Source organism: Aethalodelphis obliquidens, unplaced genomic scaffold, assembly GCF_003676395.1.
Source record: "Aethalodelphis obliquidens isolate GAN/ISIS:26980383/991018 unplaced genomic scaffold, ASM367639v1 scaffold12, whole genome shotgun sequence".
Lineage (NCBI taxonomy): Eukaryota > Metazoa > Chordata > Mammalia > Artiodactyla > Delphinidae > Aethalodelphis > Aethalodelphis obliquidens.
In genome coordinates, this window is record NW_020837956.1 from 13,019,731 (window position 1) to 13,039,107 (window position 19,377).

The following is a 19,377-nucleotide window of genomic DNA, read 5'->3' on the forward strand; positions in this document are numbered from 1 at the left end:
ACCTGCGCCCCCTGCATTGAGAGTGCAGAGTCCTATCCGCTGTGCCACCAGGGAAGTCCCCAGAGAAAGGTTTTGAGTCACTTTTTAGTGAAAGAAACCCTGTGCAAACAGGCTCAAGCAAAAGGAGAACTAATTGGCTCATGCAAGTTGGGAGGTTCAGAGGGTTGAATGAACAGCTTTGGTCTAAAAGAGAAATTCAGAGAAATAATCTATTATGTAGGAGGAACACAAGTTATCTATGTTAATTAGTATAAGTAAAATAAGTTAAATTAATAAATTCAGGACAAAGTGAACATGTCAGCTAGAAGTTTTGGAAGAAGACAAAATGAGAAGAGAAATGGGTAGGAAATGCAGAATGCCTATATTTTTGTGAACACAAAAGCAAGGGCAGTGAAGAACACAGTGGAAATTGAATCTGGTGTGGTTCACTCAATTGTGATATGCGTGTTCTTTCCCCACAGTTGTTCTGGCAATAGGACATTCTCTTTATAATAATGACAAAGACCACACGCAAATGAAGTAAATAACTAGTAAGGGCAAGTCATAGGTAGTCCAGCTAACTGAACCTTGGGGGACTATTTATTATTTTTATTATTATTATTATTTTTTTTTTCGGTACGCGGGCCTCTCAATGTTGTGGCCTCTCCCGTTGCGGAGCACAGGCTCTGGACGCGCAGGCTCAGCAGCCATGGCTCACGGGCCCAGCCGCTCCGCGGCATGTATCTTCCCGGACCAGGGCACGAACCCGTGTCCCCTGCATCGGCAGGCAGACCCTCAACCACTGCGCCACCAGGGAAGCCCCCTTGGGGGACTATTTAGAGAGGAGTTTTTGGAAGTGATTTGACCACAGATAAAAGAGTAATATCATGAAAATAATTTGTTTGTAAAAAGGATTATCTAGAGGAAAATAATTTGTTTGTAAAAAGGATTATCTAGACCCTGTGGGCTTGAGAGAGAGCTTCTAGGTACTTCCAACCTGTTATTTTTCTCCCTGACTTTGGTCAAAGTTAACGAAGACAACAAATCATGTGCTTGCATATTCTTATTGTCTCACCAGTTGTTTCATTGGCACCAATGCCTGAAGGAAACCCTAGGAATCCAGGACTGGGAAATAGTGGGAGTTTCTACTCCTGGTGAGCTGGGTAAATTAGTCTGGGACTGGAGGAATTGAGCCTACTGCTCCAAAGCAGATGGTAGGAGAAAAAATGAGTTAACATGGAGTTAAAAGGAGTTAGGTATAACTGGATCCAGGGGCTCAAATGATGTCATCAGGGCTGTTTCCCTATCTCCTAGCTCTCCTTCTCTCTTGCAGTTTCATTCTGGGTTTCTCAAGTCCCAGATGCTTATGCTCCCAGCTTAGCAAATCCAGCAAAAAGAGCAGCCTTTCCCAGTAGCTCTGACAATAAACTCCTGAAGGTGATTCTGGTATGTTCTGCTAGGTCACCTACACATCTATGAAACAAGCAATGACACTAAGGAAATGGGGAACTCTGGTTGGCCTGGTCTGGCCACTAGTGTGCTCTTGTGATGATGATCATGTGGCCCTGAGGGAAAGTTCAGCCCCAACTAAGATACCCGGATTAGGTTCCTTACAGGAAAGAAGAGCTCTATTATAAGGGGGAGGAACCAGACTGTTAAAAACAAGATATGTCCCTTAGAGGTTCATTTGTCACTGATGGAGTAGAATCTTATCATGTGTGCTAGCCAGTGTGGTCCCTAACAGAGATTACATCATTTGATATAAAACGTTCCAAGCTTTTAGAATGAATAGGGAATTAACTTGTTCTAAGTAATATTAAGTAAATTTTAATTTAGTGTGACAATCATAGTACCTGCAGAAATGATGCGATAGCCTCATTTTTTAGGCTTCATAAGTATGAGCTTAAAAAATTGGTAGCTGTGAACATGGAGACCATGGCAGTGGCTAACAGTGGAGGAATAATTTCAGAGTAGGGGATGTGTCCCTGTTGGCTTGACAATGCCCAGACTTCTCCAACCTAGCCTTCATCTTAATGCTCTTCTTTGGGGACTTCCCTGGTGGCACAGTGGTTAAGAATCCTCCTACCAGGGCTTCCCTGGTGGCACAGTGGTTAGGAATCCGCCTGCCAATGCAGGGGACACGGATTCAAGCCCTGGTCCGGGAAGGTCCCACATGCCGCGGAACAACTAATCCCATGTATCACAACTACTGAGCCTGCGCTCTAGAGCCCGTAAGCCACAACTACTGAAGCCTGTGCACCTAGAGCCCGTGCTCTGCAACAAGAGAAGCCACTGCAATGAGAAGCCCACAAACTGCAACGAAGAGTAGCCCCCACTCACCGCAGCTAGAGAAAGCCCGCACAATCAACGAAGACCCAACACAGCCAAAAAAATAAAAAAATAAAAGTAAAATAAAATAAATAAATTTATAAAAAAGAATCCTCCTGCCAATGCAGGGGACACGGGATTGAGCCCTGGTCCGGGAAGGTCCCACATGCCGCGGAGCAACTAAGCCCGTGAGCCACAACTACCGAGCCTGCGCTCTAGAGCCTGCGAGCCAAAACTACTGAAGCCCACGCTCCTAGAGCTTGTACTCTGCAACAAAGAGAAGCCACTGCGATGAGAAACCCGCACGCTGCAATGAAGAGTAGCCCCCGCTCACCTTCTCAACTAGAGAAAGTCTGCACGCAGCAATGAAGACCCAACACAGCCAAAAATTAATTAATTAATGAATGAAAACCTTGAGGATATATAAAAAAAAAAGCTCTTCTTTTTTTAAAAAAATATTTATTTATTTATTTGGTCTTAGTTGTGGCAGGTGGGCTCCTTAGCTGCGGCTCCAGGACTCCTTAGTTGTGGCATGTGAATTCTTAGTTGCAGCATGCATGTGGGATCTAGTTCTCTGACCAGGGATCAAACCTGGGGCCCCTGCATTGGGAGCGTGGAGTCTTATCCATTGTGCCACCACACATTGAGGGAGTCCCTCAATGCTCTTCTTTATCAAGTGTTTAATCCAATTTTTTCCTGACTAGAAAAGAATATAATGGTTCCTTGTATGTAAATGATACCTAAAAATGGCCACCTATGAGAAAATAGAGTTTTACCTATCAGAAAATAGTCAACTTTTCTGAAATATTTATTTTATAAAGTGAGGACTGCCTAGGAAATATAAAACTGGGAAACGGCAAGGTATTTTTTTGTAAATCAGATGTAGTCTGAATGTTCTCACACCTAGTTAGCCCGTGGGAACCGAAAAAGTCACATCAACAATACATGCCCACCTAAAAGACTTCAATAACTTCTGCTCCCAAAATCTTCACCAGTTAATTCAGGAGCTGTGAGCGGGTTTCTTGCATGTGCTTAGGAACAAACCTGCTCATGTTCCTGTGGTGGCCCAATGTCCTGGTAGGAGTCCTTTGTTCAAAATCTGTTTGAAGAAGGCACCAACCCTGTTGCTGGGACCCGCCAGGTAAATTCTGCTTTTCTGCTGCAGGATCCTACATAGCACCTGCTGTACTTGCTTTGCTCCACCCATTCAGAAATGAAGACAATACCCCCAGCCCACTCTGTTCTTTATTACTTGGGTCTCAAAATAATACTGTACATGCCAAGTCTGACAAAATATCATGAGAAAGTTTCTCCAGTTTCGGATTCAGACTCTTCTTTGAGGGACCTAGTGGCTCAGGGTGGAGTAGAGGTGGAGGGGTGAGACGCCGTGCCTTCCACTCTACTCTTTCTAGATTCTTGTTCACAGTCAACTCTCTTTTCCTTTCTTCCTCAGCTTTCAAATCCCCCAAGCCTCCAGGCATAACTCTCTGAGTCAACACCCCTGTATTAGTTTACAGATTCAAATATAGGCCCCAGAACAGGAGACGGTGTATGTCAACCATTGCCCTCTCTGACGAAGTGTAGGTCCACTGGATCACCTGCTTCTCAGATAGATTGCTTTTCAGAATAATGTCATCAAAACTTTTAAAAATAGCTTTTAATCATCTGTACTAATGGATCAGGGGACAGAATGGCTATATAAATGTTGACAATGGTTTTATTCTTTCCTAATCCTACAGTGGTAGAGTAGCCTACACTCTTCTTTGTCCTATATTCTATACTAGCTGTGTTACTCAGCACATGTTCATAACTGAAGTTCTATTTCTTGTGCTCACTTCCATTAAATGAGAGAATGAATGCTGTAAAGTATTCTGCAAATGTTAGATGCTGTAATCCCTAATACATTTTTAACAAAATTGGGCATTGTCAAAATGTTTTCAGTAACTTTCCCATTGAAGCCAAACGTACAATAAGTTCTTACTCAAATCCAGTGATGGGGATTGGTCATGAAATAATTCTGAATTCATTTTTTTCTTGTATGAAGTTTCTTTCCTTTGAAATCAGTGGCAATTCTGAATGTGGGCTAAGTCCGAGAAGCATTCTGCAGAATAAGAATCACATCCAGTACTAATGAGTCATCCTGTCCTTCTTCCTTATCTGAATCACATATCAATTTGGCTTTATGGGTTTTTAAAAAATGATTTTGTAACCATCTAAATAAAGTTTCTTTTGATGATATGCTTATAGTGGGGAGATTAAAATTATCTCTAATAATGAAATGTATAATAATCTTTAAAGATTAAAACTCCTTAGAAGAGTTTGTGAATCATAACAGTACTTAATTTTATTTTAACCCTTGTGGTTAGGGCTCCATGCTTCCACTGCAGGAGGCACGCGTTCGATCCCTGGTTGGGGAACTAAGGTCCCACATGTCACACAGCGTGGCCAAAAAAAGAGAAAAAAAAAGCCTTTAAAATTTTTTCCAAATTTCCTTCCAGCTTTGTCTATACGTGCATATATTTTATATAACTGTGATCACAGAATATACACTATACATGTAGTTCATCTAATGAGGATTCTCAAACACGGGTGATTCCCCCCCCCCCCCCCCCCCCCCAGACAGTTGGAAATGTCTGGAGACATTTTTGATTGTCCCTACTAGGGGCAGGAGTGCACTACTGGCATTTTGTGGGTAGAAGCCAAGAATGCTGCTAAACATACTACAATGTATAGCCCCCTCTCAAAAAAAGAATTATCCAATCCAAAATGTCAACAGTGCCAAGATTAAGAAACCCTCATACACACACATTTGTATTATGCTTTTTTTTGTATTACGCTTTTTTTTAACGCTTTTTAAAACTTTGTTAATACAGCCTTTTTTATAAAAAGATTCTTGTAATTATCCCTTACTTTATCTATTTGACAATCATAATTTATCTAATAATTTCCCCTCTCTCAGATGTAAATAATGTTATGAACACCTTCATACATACAGCTTCTAAATTAGTTTGGATTAAACTTAAATTCTCATGAGTAAAATTACTTTGATAAATGGTATTATCATTTTATTGCTCAAACTTGGTATAGGGACCTTATAAACATTAACTTGGGCAAAACACATTCATTATTAATTGCTTATTAAAGAGAAATAAAGTTTGCCTTTAATTACTGTTTCTAATGCTATAACTTTGTAAGTGGGAAGTAATGGTGCTGGGGGAGGATTATGTCTGACAGTTTTAGCTTTTTGAATAGGCAATGTGATTTCAGGAGCAGAGGATATCTCTTTATCCATTTTTTTTTTCTCTTTTTTTCTCTTTATCCATTTTTATGTTCCCCACTATTTTTTGAAATCTCACTTAAGTCTGTGTGTGTGGGGGGGAAGGTAACCATGTGCCTTAGCCTCCTTTAAAACATAAATACAGGGAATTCCCTGGCGGTCAAGTGGTTAAGACTCCGCGCTTCCACTGCAGGGGGCGTGGGTTCGATCCCTGGTTGGGGAACTAAGATCCTCGTGCTTTGTGTTCCCATAAAACCATTAGCATTCATGTTGTGATTGGTTCTTATAGTTATCATTATACTTAATGATTTAAGAATTGTTGCTCTTGTTATCATACTCTGCTAGAAATATCTCCTAAGGGTGGTGGTAGAAGCCAAGATATTAAAGGTCTGGGAACAAACACATGGCTCTTTCTCTCAGCCAGCATGAAAAAGCACTCTCTAGCAAGATAATATTGGTTTTTGTTTAATTTAACAGGGACACAAGGCATTAAAAATTAATGAACTGATTGAAAATTTTTTTTTTTTTTTCGGTACGCGGGCCTCTCACTGTTGTGGCCTCTCCCGTTGCGGAGAACAGGCTCCGGACGCGCAGGCTCAGCGGCCATGGCTCACGGGCCTAGCCACTCCGCGGTATATGGGATCCTCCCTTACCGGGGCACGAACCCGTGTCTCCTGCATCGGCAGGCGGACTCTCAACCGCTGCACCACCAGGGAAGCCCGACTGATGAATTTTTAATAACTAGGGAATACATATACATGGCACAAAAGCTGAAAAGTATAAAAGAATGTATCAAGTTTTCTTCAAACTGGGATTTCCAGCAATCTAGTTTCCCTCTCTGGAGGGACTAACACGGATATGCTAGGTATAGGCTAGAAACTGCCATAAACAACAGGTCCCCAAATAAGGCACACAGGCAAAATAGAAGTTCATCTCTCTCATGTAACAGTCTGGAAGTACATGGGGATGGCGCTGCTCCATAAACATCATCCCAGGATCTGGTGCCTTCAATCTTGCTATTCTGCTCTCCCTTTTAGTGTTGCACATGGTGGAAGCTAACTCAGCGCCACATCTGTACTCCAGGATCAGGAAGGGAAAGAAAGGTCATGGAAATCAAACAATTTCTTTTTAAGCAAATGGTGCAGAAGTTGCACCGTCATTTCTACTTATATTCCATTGGCAAGAACTTTTTTATATGGCCATGCCAACTGCAAGGGAGGCTGGGGAATGAAGTTTTTAGCTGGGTGGCTGTATGCCTAGCTGAAAATGCAGAAGAGAGCTTAATTTGTAGCTATGGGGGTCTATAAATAAGAATCCTTTCATAATGTGGCAATGGTGTCAACTGGATTATGAATGATTGAATCTGTCCCAGTAGTGAACTGTGAAGTCTGGCATGTCACAACTATATCTCTCAAAAATACCGGGAGATAAAGTAAACAGCAATCAACAGAGACTTGATGATTCAATACAGTTCATTTCTAGATTGTCTTCTTTAACCCATTCTTCTCTTTCTTATATTTGAACCTCTAAGACTGGGGCATGATAGTCTAGAGGTCACTGGCAATCCAATCTTCCTTCTCCACTACAACACCTGGCAGAGTTAATCTTTTAAAGTTGTGAAGTAGGTGAAATTTATCTCTGGTGATCTTAGCTTTCCTTGCCCTCCTTCCCTTGACATACAATACCCAAGGTGCCATGACCATTCAGAACCCCACACCATAGTACATACAAGACTGCTCTCCATGTAAGGCTGTGGTTACAAAATTCTCTTCTTTGCTCACCTGACAATTACCCCCTTGGTATTCCACCTCCAGCTGGTTGATAGTATTGAGAAATGGGGGTATAAAAGGGGTTTAAGGAGTGGTCGAAATGTTACCACTTGTGAAAAGAACTCAATTTGATTAGGTAGAACTGTTGCCTTACCTAGTTTAAAATGACTTGAGTTTGTCTTACTGTTTCCAGGACAAAACCAAAAAAAAAAAACAAAACAAAACCAAAACCAAAAAAACCCCACAACCCTCCCAAACATATATTTATACACAAACACACATGTATCTATCTATCTGTCTATTAAGATGTCTGAATTGTACAGGTACACATTGGTATTTATGCAGAAACATTTCTAAATACCATTTTTGTAAATTTTCACTTCTTTTCACTTTGCTTTTCAAAAGCATTGCACTATGGAAACAATCAAGCAGATTGACTTTCTTCTCCCTTCCTATGGTCATTCTGGTGTCATTGGCAGAACAGCTGAAGCCATCTTAAGATTTGCTTTCAGAATGAGATAACATACTGTATTAGTACTTTCTTTTCTCACTGTACATCTTTATTACAAGATGTAAATCAACTATACTTCAATAAAAAAAAATTATTACAACAGTTAATTTGGTGATATGTAAGTTGATTATTTCTATTTTTACTTCTCTTAATTTGTTGAAAGAATACTTAATATTAAAAAAAAATCTGTGACTAATAAAAGATTCCACAAAGAGCATATATACTGGCCAATACTTGACCAAGACTCAATAATGGACATATTTATTCAAACATTTATTCAAATGCTTCCCACATCACAGCACAGGTAGAAAATATTAATATTGCACACTGATGTAAGCTGGAGCCATCTGGTCTGGAGGCTCTGCCTGCACCTGGCCTAACCTAACTGCCCCAAGTGTTGAAGGGAATCATTATCTCAGCATACTCCATTCATTGGGCAACCTGGTTGGAGAGGGCTTATAAAATGCTATTCAAAATGTGGTCTTCACATCAGCAGCATCAGCATCACCTGGGAGCTTGTTAGAAATGCAGAATCACAGGCTCTATTCCAATTTACTGAATCAGAATCTGCATTATCATAAGATTCCCAGGTGATTTGTGTGCACATTAAAGTTTGAGAGTACCGATCTAGAAAATAGTGGGTAATAATACTAGATAGATGGGAGGCAAAATAGCCAATCATTAAAATGTTTTTTCCCTTGCAAGAAGTTGTGCTAAAATGGCCTGCCTGGGATCTGAGATTTGATCATACAATTTTTCTGTCATCATGGAGCTTTATATATATATAAATTATATATACATATATTACATATGTGTATAATTTCAGTGTTCTATAAATGTGCAGCACAAAATGCGTGGTCTACTTAAACCAAACATTCGTTTTTTTTAGGTGAGTATGGAACATAAACAGGCTTGCACCTAACAGCCATTTCATCCTCCTTCAAGCTTCAAGTATGCTTCCTGTAGGGCAGAGGACTGGTAAGCCAAAAATCACATTCTCCAGACTCTGTTGCAGCTAGTTTTATGGAAGTATGTAGGTTTCAACAAACAAACACTTTCGTGTAAGATCTGGAAGTCTGTTTCTCTGATAGGCATAGCTGTGGAGAAAATTTTTTCTTCTGTATCAGAGATAACAGAGTTCTCATTGTTCAGTCATTAGCTTTGTGAACATCAAGAAGCATGGGTGGTGCATCCATTTTGCTGATTCAGATTACAGTTGGTAAGGTGTGACTCTGGAGCTGGCTGTGGAAGTGGCAGCTTCTTGATTCTGGTAGCTTCCAGACAGTGGCTGTGGTGTCGTAGTTCTGAAGATGTCAGGTTCTCAATGAGGAAGAGCACAGCTCTTTTGGTATCTTAGTTCTGAGGTGTGGTTTTGAGAATTGTTCCATTAATATTCTCAATTATTCTCTTCAAGTGTATTAATACTTCCTGCTAAAACTAACTGGAGTATATTCTGTTCTCTGCAACCAAACTTTGACTGATATAATCTGCTCAATATGTTTTCAAGACCACTCATTTTTCATTGATTTATTTAGCAAATATTTATCGAAGGCCTTCTCTGAACAAGTGTTGAGATACATATTAAATATATATATTTTTTCAGATGTGTAAAACAATAGTTTTAGTTCACACAAATTACATGTTGCTTTAAAAATTATATTTCCAGCAAAGTAGTTCCATCCAAATAGAGCAAAAAAATTAAAAGTTCCATTTCCAATCTAATCACCATGGATAGTTCATATGTCCTCATTGGTATAATGAAAAGATGATGGGGGGACTTCCCTGGTGGCACAGTGAATAAGACTCTGCGCTCCCAATGCAGGGGCCCAGGTTCAATCCCCGGTCAGGGAACTAGAGATCCCGCATGCATGCTGCAACTAAGAGTTCGCATGCCACAACTAAGGAGCCCAGGAACCACAACTAAGGAGCCCGACTGCCGCAACTAAGACCCCACGCAACCAAATAAATAAATAAATATTAAAAAAAAAAAAGAAAGAAAAGATGATGAGAATTTAGAGACAAAAGATTAGTCTTTCCAAACTTCATCTAACAAATGGAGGCAGAAAGGACCTACCCTACCTCATAAGGTTTCTGTGAGAATCAAATGAGGCAAAGTATGTGAAACTGCTTTATACATTGGAAAGGGCTACACAGTGCTGGTTATTTATAATTAGTAATAATAGTAACTTTATCCTACAAAGTTTTCAACATTGGATACTTATGATAGCACGTTTAAAGACAACTATTTTTGTTTGCCTAATTCTCAATTCAGTGCAAATTCTGATTTTCATATAAAGGTGTTCTTAAAGATAAATCAGAGTGACTACTCACTTTGGGAAAGGAATTTTCACTTTTGAAAAATATTCACAGTAGGAAATCTTTCATTAAATGTGCCTCTCTCTCACATTTAATACAATTGTTGATTTACAAATTTAAATAATACACATTTTGGTACATTCAGTGCACAAAATGAGCTATATTTGTTTAGTTGTGTGAAAAACAGAATTATATCTTACAAATGATCTCATTTCAAATATGGGTAAGGAGCAAATCAAATTACAGATCAGTCTCTGAGACACCTACATAGTCATAATTTGCCATGTTCACATGCTTTATTTTATGCACTTCTTTTTCTTGAGCTATGCGAAAGAGAAGCATGATCTAGATCAAGAAGTGTCTAGTTAGGGCCTCCTATGTACCAGGCAGTGTTTTAGGTTTTGAAGACACCAAGATGAATGAGATACAGTCATCCCCTATGTTACAGTTCAGTCCAGCACTGTCCAAAGCAGCAGCCAATTGTATATGTAGCCATAGATCACAAGTGTGGCTAGTGTGACTCAGAAACTAAATTTTACATTTTATTTAATTTAAATTAATTTAAATAGCCATGTGTGACTAGTGGTCACCGTGTTGGAGAGCACAGGTCTAGGCCAAACCCAATAGCTAACTTGGGGTTACCAAAAAAATAAATAAATATAAGATGCATGGGCAAGACCCTTTTCTTCTGTCTTAAAATAAAGGTGGCCTATTAATTTTCTGGTCTTAGGGGTGGGGGTGGGGAAAGTGCTGCAATGGTTTGGAAAAGTATATAGCAACAAGAGAAAGTTATACAATTCTGTTTAAAATCTGTTCTCTTTGATTAAAATATCCCCTAACATGTCTAGAATGAAAGACATTGCCAGGCCAAGAAAGCTAAAGACAACAAAGGTCAAAAAACTGAGGTCTAATTCCATCCAAAAACAACAAAATATACTTCCTTCTCAAGTGCTCATGGAACATTCTCCAGGATAAATCATATCTAGGGTCACAAATCAAGCCTTCGTAAATTTAAGAAAATTGAAATTGTATCAAGTATCTTTTCCAACCACAACGCTATGAGACTAGATATCAGTTACAGGAAACAAACTGTAAAAAATACAAACACATGGAGGCTAAACAATACGCTACCAAATAACCAAGAGATCACTGAAGAAATCAAAGAGGAAATCAAAAAATACCTATAAACAAATGACAATGAAAACACAATGGCCCAAAACATATGGGATGCAGCAAAAGCAGTTTTAAGAGGGAAGTTTATAGCAATACAATCCTACCTCAAGAAACAAGAAAAATCTCAAATAAAAAAATCTAACATTAACACCTAAAGGAACTAGAGGAAGAAGAACAAACAAAACCCAAACTTAGTAGAAGAAAAGAAATCATAAAGATTAGAGCAAAAATAAATGAAATAGGAACAATGAAAACAATAGTAAAGATCAACAAAACTAAAAGCTGGTTCTTTGAGAAGATAAACAAAATTGATAAACCATTAGCCAGACTCATCAAGAAAAAAAGGGAGAAGACTCAAATCAACAGAATTAGAAATGAAAAAGGAGAAGCAACAAATGACACTGCAGAAATACAAAGGATCATGAGAGATTACTACAAGCAATTATATGCCAATAAAATGGACAACCTGGAAGATATGGACAATTTCTTAGAAAAGCACAAACTTCCGAGACTGAACCAGAAGAAATAGAAAATATAAACAGACCAATCACAAGCATTGAAATTGAAACTGTGATTAAAAATCTTCCAACAAACAAAACCTCAGGACCAGATGGATTCACAGGCAAATTCTATCAAACATTTAGAGAAGAGCTAACGCCTATCCTTCTCAAACTCTTCCAAAATACAGCAGAGGGAGGAACACTCCCAAACTCATTCTATGATGCCACCATCACCCTGATACCAAAACCAGACAAAGATGTCACAAAAAAAGAAAACTACAGGCCAATATCACTGATGAACACAGATGCGAAAATCCTCAACAAAATACTAGCAAACAGAATCCAGCAGCACATTAAAATGATCATACACCATGATCAAGTGGGGTTTATCCCAGGAATGCAAGGATTCTCCAATATATGCATATCAATCAATGTGATAACCATATTAATAAATTGAAGGATAAAAACCATATATCATCTCAACAGGTGCAGAAAAAGCTTTTGACAAAATTCAACACCCATTTATGATAAAAACTCTCCAGAAAGTAGGCAGAGGGAACTTTCCTCAACATAATAAAGGCCATATATGACAAACCCATAGCCAACATTGTTCTTAATGGTGAAAAACTGAAACCATTTCCACTAAGATCAGGACCAAGATAAGGAAGTCCACTCTCACCACTATTATTCAACACAGTTTTGGAAGTTTTAGCCACAGCAACCAGAGAAGAAAAAGAAATAAAAGGAATCCAAAGCAGAAAAGTAGAAGTAAAACTGTCACTGTTTGCAGATGACATGATACTATACATAGAGAATCCTACAGATGCTACCAGAAAACTGTTAGAGCTAATCAATGAATTTGGTAAAGTAGCAGGATACAAAATAAATGCACAGAAATCTCTTGCATTCCTATACATTAATGATGAATCATCTGAAAGAGAAATTAAGGAAACACTCCCATTTACCATTGCAACAAAAAGAATTAAATACCTAGGAATAAACCTACCTAAGGAGACAAAAGACCTGTATGCAAAAAACTATAAGACACTGATGAAAGAAATTAAAGATGAAACAAACAGATGGAGAGATATACCATGTTCTTGGATTGGAAGAATCAATATTGTGAAAATGACTATACTACCCAAATCAATCTACAGATTCCATGCAATCCCTATCAAACTACCAATGGCATTTTTCCCAGAACTAGAACAAAATATTTTGCAATGTGTATGGAAACAAAAAAGATCCCAAATAGCCAAAGCAATCTTGAGAACGAAAAACGGAGCTGGAGGAATCAAGCTCCTGGACTTCAGACTACACTACAAAGCTACAGTAATCAAGACAGTATGGTACTGGAACAAAAACAGAAATACAGATCAATGGAACAGGATAGAAAGCCCAGAGATAAACCCACGCACATATGGTCACCTTATCTTTGATAAAGGAAGCAAGAGTATACAATGGAGAAAAGACGACCTCTTCAATAAGTGGTGAACAGCTACATGTAAAAGAATGAAATTAGAACACTCCCTAACACCGTACACAAAAATAAACTCAAAATGGATTAAAGACCAAAATGTAAGGCCAGACACTATCAAATTCTTAGAGGAAAACATAGGCAGAACACTCTATGACATAAATCACAGCAAGATCCTTTTTGACCCACCTCCTAGAGTAATGGAAATAAAAACAAAGATAAACAAATGGGACCTAATGAAACTTCAAAGCTTTTGCACAGCAAAGGAAACCATAAACAAGACAAAAAGACAACCTGCAGAATGGGAGAAAATATTCGCAAACGAAGCAACTGACAAAGGATTAATCTCCCAAATATACAAGCAGCTCATGCAGTTCAATATCAAAAAAACAAACAACCCAATCCAAAAACGGGCAGAAGACCTAAACAGACATTTCTCCAAAGAAGATATACAGATAGCCAACAAACACATGAAAGGATGCTCAACATCACTAATCATTAGAGAAATGCAAATCAAAACTACAATGAGGTATCATCTCACACCAGTCAGAATGGCCATCATCAAAAAATCTACAGACATTAAATGCTGGAGAGGGTGTGCAGAAAAGGGAACCCTCTTGCACTGTTGGTGGGAATGTGAATTGGTACAGCCACTATGGAAAACAGTATGGAGGTTCCTTAAAAAACTAAAAATAAAACTACCATACGACCCAGTAATCCCACTACTGGGCATATCCCCTGGCAAAACCATAATTCAAAAAGAGTCATGTACCACAATGTTCACTGTAGCACTATTTACTGTAGCCAGGACATGGAAGCAACCTAAGTGTCCATCGACAGATGAATGGATAAAGAAGATGTGGTACATATATACAATGGGGTATTACTCAGTCATAAAAAGAAATGAAATTGAGTTATTTGTAGTGAGGCGGATGGACCTAGAGTCTGACATACAGAGTGAAGTAAGTCAGAAAGACGAAAACATATATCGTATGCTAACACATATATACGAAATCTAAAAAAAAAATAGTTCTGTAGAACCTAGGGGCAGGACAGGAATAAAGACACAAACATAGAGAATGGACCTGAGGACATGGGAAGGGGGAAGGGTAAGCTGGGAAGGAGAGAGTGGCATTGATATATATACACTACCAAATGTAAAATAGCTAGTGGGAAGCAGCCGCATGGCACAGGGAGATCAGCTTTGTACTTTGTGACCACCTAGAGGTGTGGAATAGGGAGGGTGGGAAGGAGACGCAAGAGGGAGGGGATATGGGGATATATGTATACGTACAGCTGATTCACTTCGTTATACAGCAGAAACTAATACAACAATGTAAAGCAATTATACTCCAATAAAGATGTTAAAAATAATAATAATAATTGTGGAAAAAAAATAACAACTGAGGTCTAAACAACCTAGTTTAGGGAGTTCCCTGGCGGTCCAGTGGTTAAGACTCTGAGGTTCCACTGCAGGGGGCAAGGGTTCGATCCCTAGTCCAGGAAATAAGGTCCCACATGCCACATGGCATGGCCAAAAAAATTTTTTTAATTTTAAAAATAAAAAATAAACCCCCTAGTTTATGTGTTATCGTTAGCATTCCTTGCCATTTTTATACTGGTCTCAACATCGACAATCAGGCAAGGATGAGGTTATTAGTGACTTGCTTACCATGGAAACTTCCTTGATGGGGTGGGGTGGGCCATACCCAAGATATTTTTTTACTCAAATTTAAAAAGAAAAGGAGAACTGAGAGCTCATAATTAACAAAGTTATTACATGCTACTGATCACTTATAATTGGGAGTGGTCTGTAGCACTTAATACGTTTTTGTTAAACATTTGAGCAGCTACCGGTTAATTTTACCTATATTTTCATATGCAAGATGAATTTACTTTGATAAATTCTATTTACTCTAAACAGTGGATGCTATGATTTTACTCTTTTTATTTATTACAATTATTTTTAAAGATGTCTAAACACTATCAATTTATATGAGTCAAAGAGAAAGGTGAAAATAAATATTATTTCTAAGACTAAAGGTAAGTGGTTATAACTGATAACAAGAATATGAATTTTACCTGTCATTGTCTGGTCATATACCAGATATCCTTCTAGGGTCAATATATTTATTTTTGCAGATCTGTCACAAATTATTATTTTTTTGAAGAGGCCAAACACAGTGGCAGCTCCAGACCCAAAGCAGATGTGCCTGATAACAGCATCTGAAAGAGAATACCATTGTGGTTACACTTGACTACACAGTGAGCTAATAGTGCTTGAGGCACTTCCTGCAGGGTGCATCCTCCTGGAACGCTGGTGTCTTATCACCATAACTAATCAAATGTGGACTGAATTAAAGGGGCTAGTTTGGGTAAAAGCACCATAGTGCTCGTTCTTGGTGATCTCTAACAAGGAAAGTGGTATCATCACAAATAGTATATTCTGGATTTGACAAACTTTCATAGGAACTAATTGATTTGTCTCTGAATGGACTTTGTTCTTTCATGTTAAACATGTCTTAATTAAAATACATCTCTAGGGTTCCAATCCTTTGGAAATATTGCTCACAAGTAAGCTGAAGGTTTTATTTGATTTTTGCAGAAGGTGAGGCAGGAAACAAAAGTTTTGTATATTAAGTGAAATAGCAATATTGGAAATTGAGTTTGGGTATGAATATCTTATAATTTGCATCTCTAGTTGTTCAAACGATGCATCCATCAGAAAATGGTGAGAATTTCCTTTTTATTTCTGCGCCTTGTCTATAGAAATTACATTTTAAAATGAACACTAAAACAGTGTATTATATTTAAAATTTCCTATGGAAGCTAATTGAATTTCATTATACCAACGAAAAAACTGATAATTATAACCTATTTATGCCTTCCCAGAGTTACAGCTGTATAAGCTCTAGTAGAAATTAATGAATGAATAAGTATCATGATAAATGATTCTAAATTTGATCTGTATGTCCGTGGCAGTAAGCAATGCAATACTTAAATCATCATTCTTCTCTACGAAGAGTACTGGCTCTGGAATCGGACGCTTGGGTTCCAGTCCTGGCTCTCTAGTTTACTAACTGTGGCTCTAGGGCAGGTCTCTTAACTTCTCCTAGACTTTCTATAATTGTACAACGGCCATAGTAATAATAATGCCTCTGGCTTTTGTCAGAATTTATTGACATGACACTTGCAGTGGTTAGCACAGTGCCTGGCACATTGTAAGTGGCTGCTGTTATTACATGTATGTTAGATGTGCCTTGTAGCCTCTCTTGGGTATGTGCCCTGTTTCCTCAACCTGATGGCAAGCTTTGAGAAGACAGATACCAGGGACTTCCCTGGTGGTGCAGTGGTTAAGAATCCGCGTGTCAATGCAGGGGACACGGGTTCGAGCCGTGGTCGGGGAAGATCCCACATGCCGCGGAGCAACTAAGAAGTAGCCCCGCTTGCTGAAACTAGAGAAAGCCCGCGCGCAAGCCCGCGCGCAGCAACCAAGACCCAACGCAGCCAAGAATAAAAATAAATTAATTAATTTAAAAAAAGAAGACAGAAGCCAGCTCATATATTTTTCTAGTCTCTTCATCGCCCAGCACAATGTCTTATAAATTACTTTACATAGGTCAGCAATGAGGTTTAAAACTGAAGGGCAATTTGGGGCTAGATTATAAAGGACCTTGACTATCAGTTTCCCTAGACCTTCGCTGGAGCTCTCTCTCACTCTAGTATAACCCCTAAGTCCCCTTCGAGCTGCTGCGTCAATGGGAATTCATGGCTGATTGCCTACCCCAATCAACAGCAGCCAATCCAATCAAGCATTCAGACAATTTACCAAAGGCCTGAGGCTGTATGTACAGTAGTGCAAAAAAGAGATTCCAGGTTGAGCTAAGTAACTGATTATTTGCACGCATTTAGGAGCTGTTTCTGAGTTTTAAAGGCATTTCTGGCTAACTGGGAAGTGTGTAATTTCTTGATCTCATCTAAGTTAAATCGTGCAGAATATAATTTATGCCCTCCTTATTTAGCTCTTCTCATGTTTTAGTGATGAGCTAGTTAGCCTTTTCCATATCTAAGAAATTACTGTCACTGAACAATTCATCTGCAATAAGCTCAAAGGTCACTGTACTAACGGATGAGTTTTAAACAAGCTTCCTGAGTTTTACTTCTTAGTCTTTTAAATTAACAATTTGATTTGAGCTGTCCGAAAAAAGAATTAAGTTTAATACTAGTACGTATTGACTCTAACCTACTTTTAGTGAAGTAAACGCTGAGTATAGTAGCAAGGTTCAGCAAGGCTGGGCTTCCTTACCAATTGATTGGTGCGAGAGCTGCATTTTAACCTGGTATAATCCATAGGTTGGTTGCAGGCTTTGAGAATTTTAAATATTTTCACTATCACACAAAATATTTGGGAAGTTTGTACAAGGCCGTTCAGCTCTGCTCACTGCTCCCAGTGCTCTGGAAACATTTCCTCATCTGCACCCAGCTCTGCAGCTCCCTCTTTGATACTTCTACTTCCATTTTATCATAATTTAGAAAAATAAAATTCGAGTTGTTTTTTAGTTCTATTTTGTCAGTGTACACCTGCAGGCGCACACGAATTTGATTATAGCTGTATGGTGTTGTAAAGAAGCTTGCAAATGGATTCCGAAACGACAGGCAGTGTAAATTATAAAAGTAACAAAACAAACGTAGGTTAAAGCACTGTCAGCAATAAATACAAATGGCTTTTTGGGGGGGAGGAAATAGCTTTGGAAAGAAGCGACAATAGGCTGGGGGAGGGAAAAATCCACCCCATTAGGAAAGGAAGAGCCACACTTAGGGACGCATCTGAGGGACAAGGACATTAGAAACACTTAAGTGACTCTTGATCCTCGGCAATCCTCCAAGGGTTAGAGTCACAGAGGGCAGCTAGGTTGCATGAGATCTGCCAGTTCCTCTTCTGACACTGGACCTTTATTTCCCAAGGCCCACTCGTTCAGCCTTGTTGAGCAGGGAACTTGCGCCCGGGACTGTACAGGAACTGGGTTTGCAAAGATGAAAAGAGCACACACAGTTCCTGTCTCCAAACGCTTCTAGTCTTGAAAAAAAGAACATCCTAGTAGGTGGGTATAAAGGGCCCTGTTGCAAAAAGAGGGCAGTAACTAGAAGCTCGCGGAGGCCTCAGGGCTCCACAGAGGAAATGAGCTGTGTGTGGTCCAAAGGACAAACACTTTTGATAGGTTTTCATATCTTTCAAAAATAAATGGTGTGAAATAAATAGATCGCCTAGAAAGGAAGGGGTTGGCATGCAGGAAGAAACTTTATGTGGAAGGTTTAAAACACATTTAATGGGAGCTGGGACTTGATACAAGTCTCCCGTAATTGTCAGGAAAGAAGGGTCCAGAAGACCCGAGTGCTAACCGATCAAACGAGCGGCTTTCTTCACACTTGCACCTCAGTAAATGTTGAGTGTTCTGTAATATCTACTTAGGGGCGGGGAGAGAGTCCATCCACTTGTATCAGATTTTTCACACAACATAGGGAGAAGGCTACTTTCACGATTCTAATCCCTTTTTCCCCTCACAGCCTGTAGTTTCAGGGCTGCGAGATGTCTCTGCAGGGATTTTCTCTTTTGAAGAGAAGTAATAAAAGCATTTAAATTAACGGGAGGGCGGTTAACACCGCAGTCCTGGACCCACCGCACGCCTCCTAGTCCGCCGGGGTTCACTCCGCGCCTCACCTCCAGTTGGCCCAACAGCGCTAATGGCCGTCGGGTAGCCACGGCTCCAGATCCGGACGCTGCGGGCATTGAGCGGTCAGGACTAGCAAACCAGCTGAGAGTTCGGAAGGTGCAGGGAGAGGGGCGAGGCCGGGCCGTGGGCGGCTTTTGACGAACAGCCCTTGCAGCCAATTGGAAGCCTGGTCGACTTTTCTCTCTGCCAATAGGGAGCGAGGCCCGGGCTTGGGGGGGGGGCGCTTCCCGCGGGCTGAGGCTGGATTCGATCCTGCCCGGCGGCCGCGAAGGTGGGGGTGGAGGCTCGGCCTGGGCGGCGAGGAGTGGATTAGGG

The 19,377-nt window shown here is 39.6% G+C and overlaps 1 long non-coding RNA gene across 1 annotated transcript; it reads right to left on the reverse strand.

The window, feature by feature from the left end:
• Positions 1-6,254: 6,254 nt before the first annotated feature.
• On the reverse strand, positions 6,255-19,229 carry LOC113623827 (uncharacterized). The gene is made up of 3 exons (XR_003434088.1): positions 19,009-19,229; positions 15,413-15,556; positions 6,255-9,223 (listed from the first exon to the last, which is right to left on the reverse strand). It is a non-coding gene; the product is annotated as an uncharacterized LOC113623827 (long non-coding RNA).
• Between the last annotated feature and the right edge of the window lie 148 nt (positions 19,230-19,377).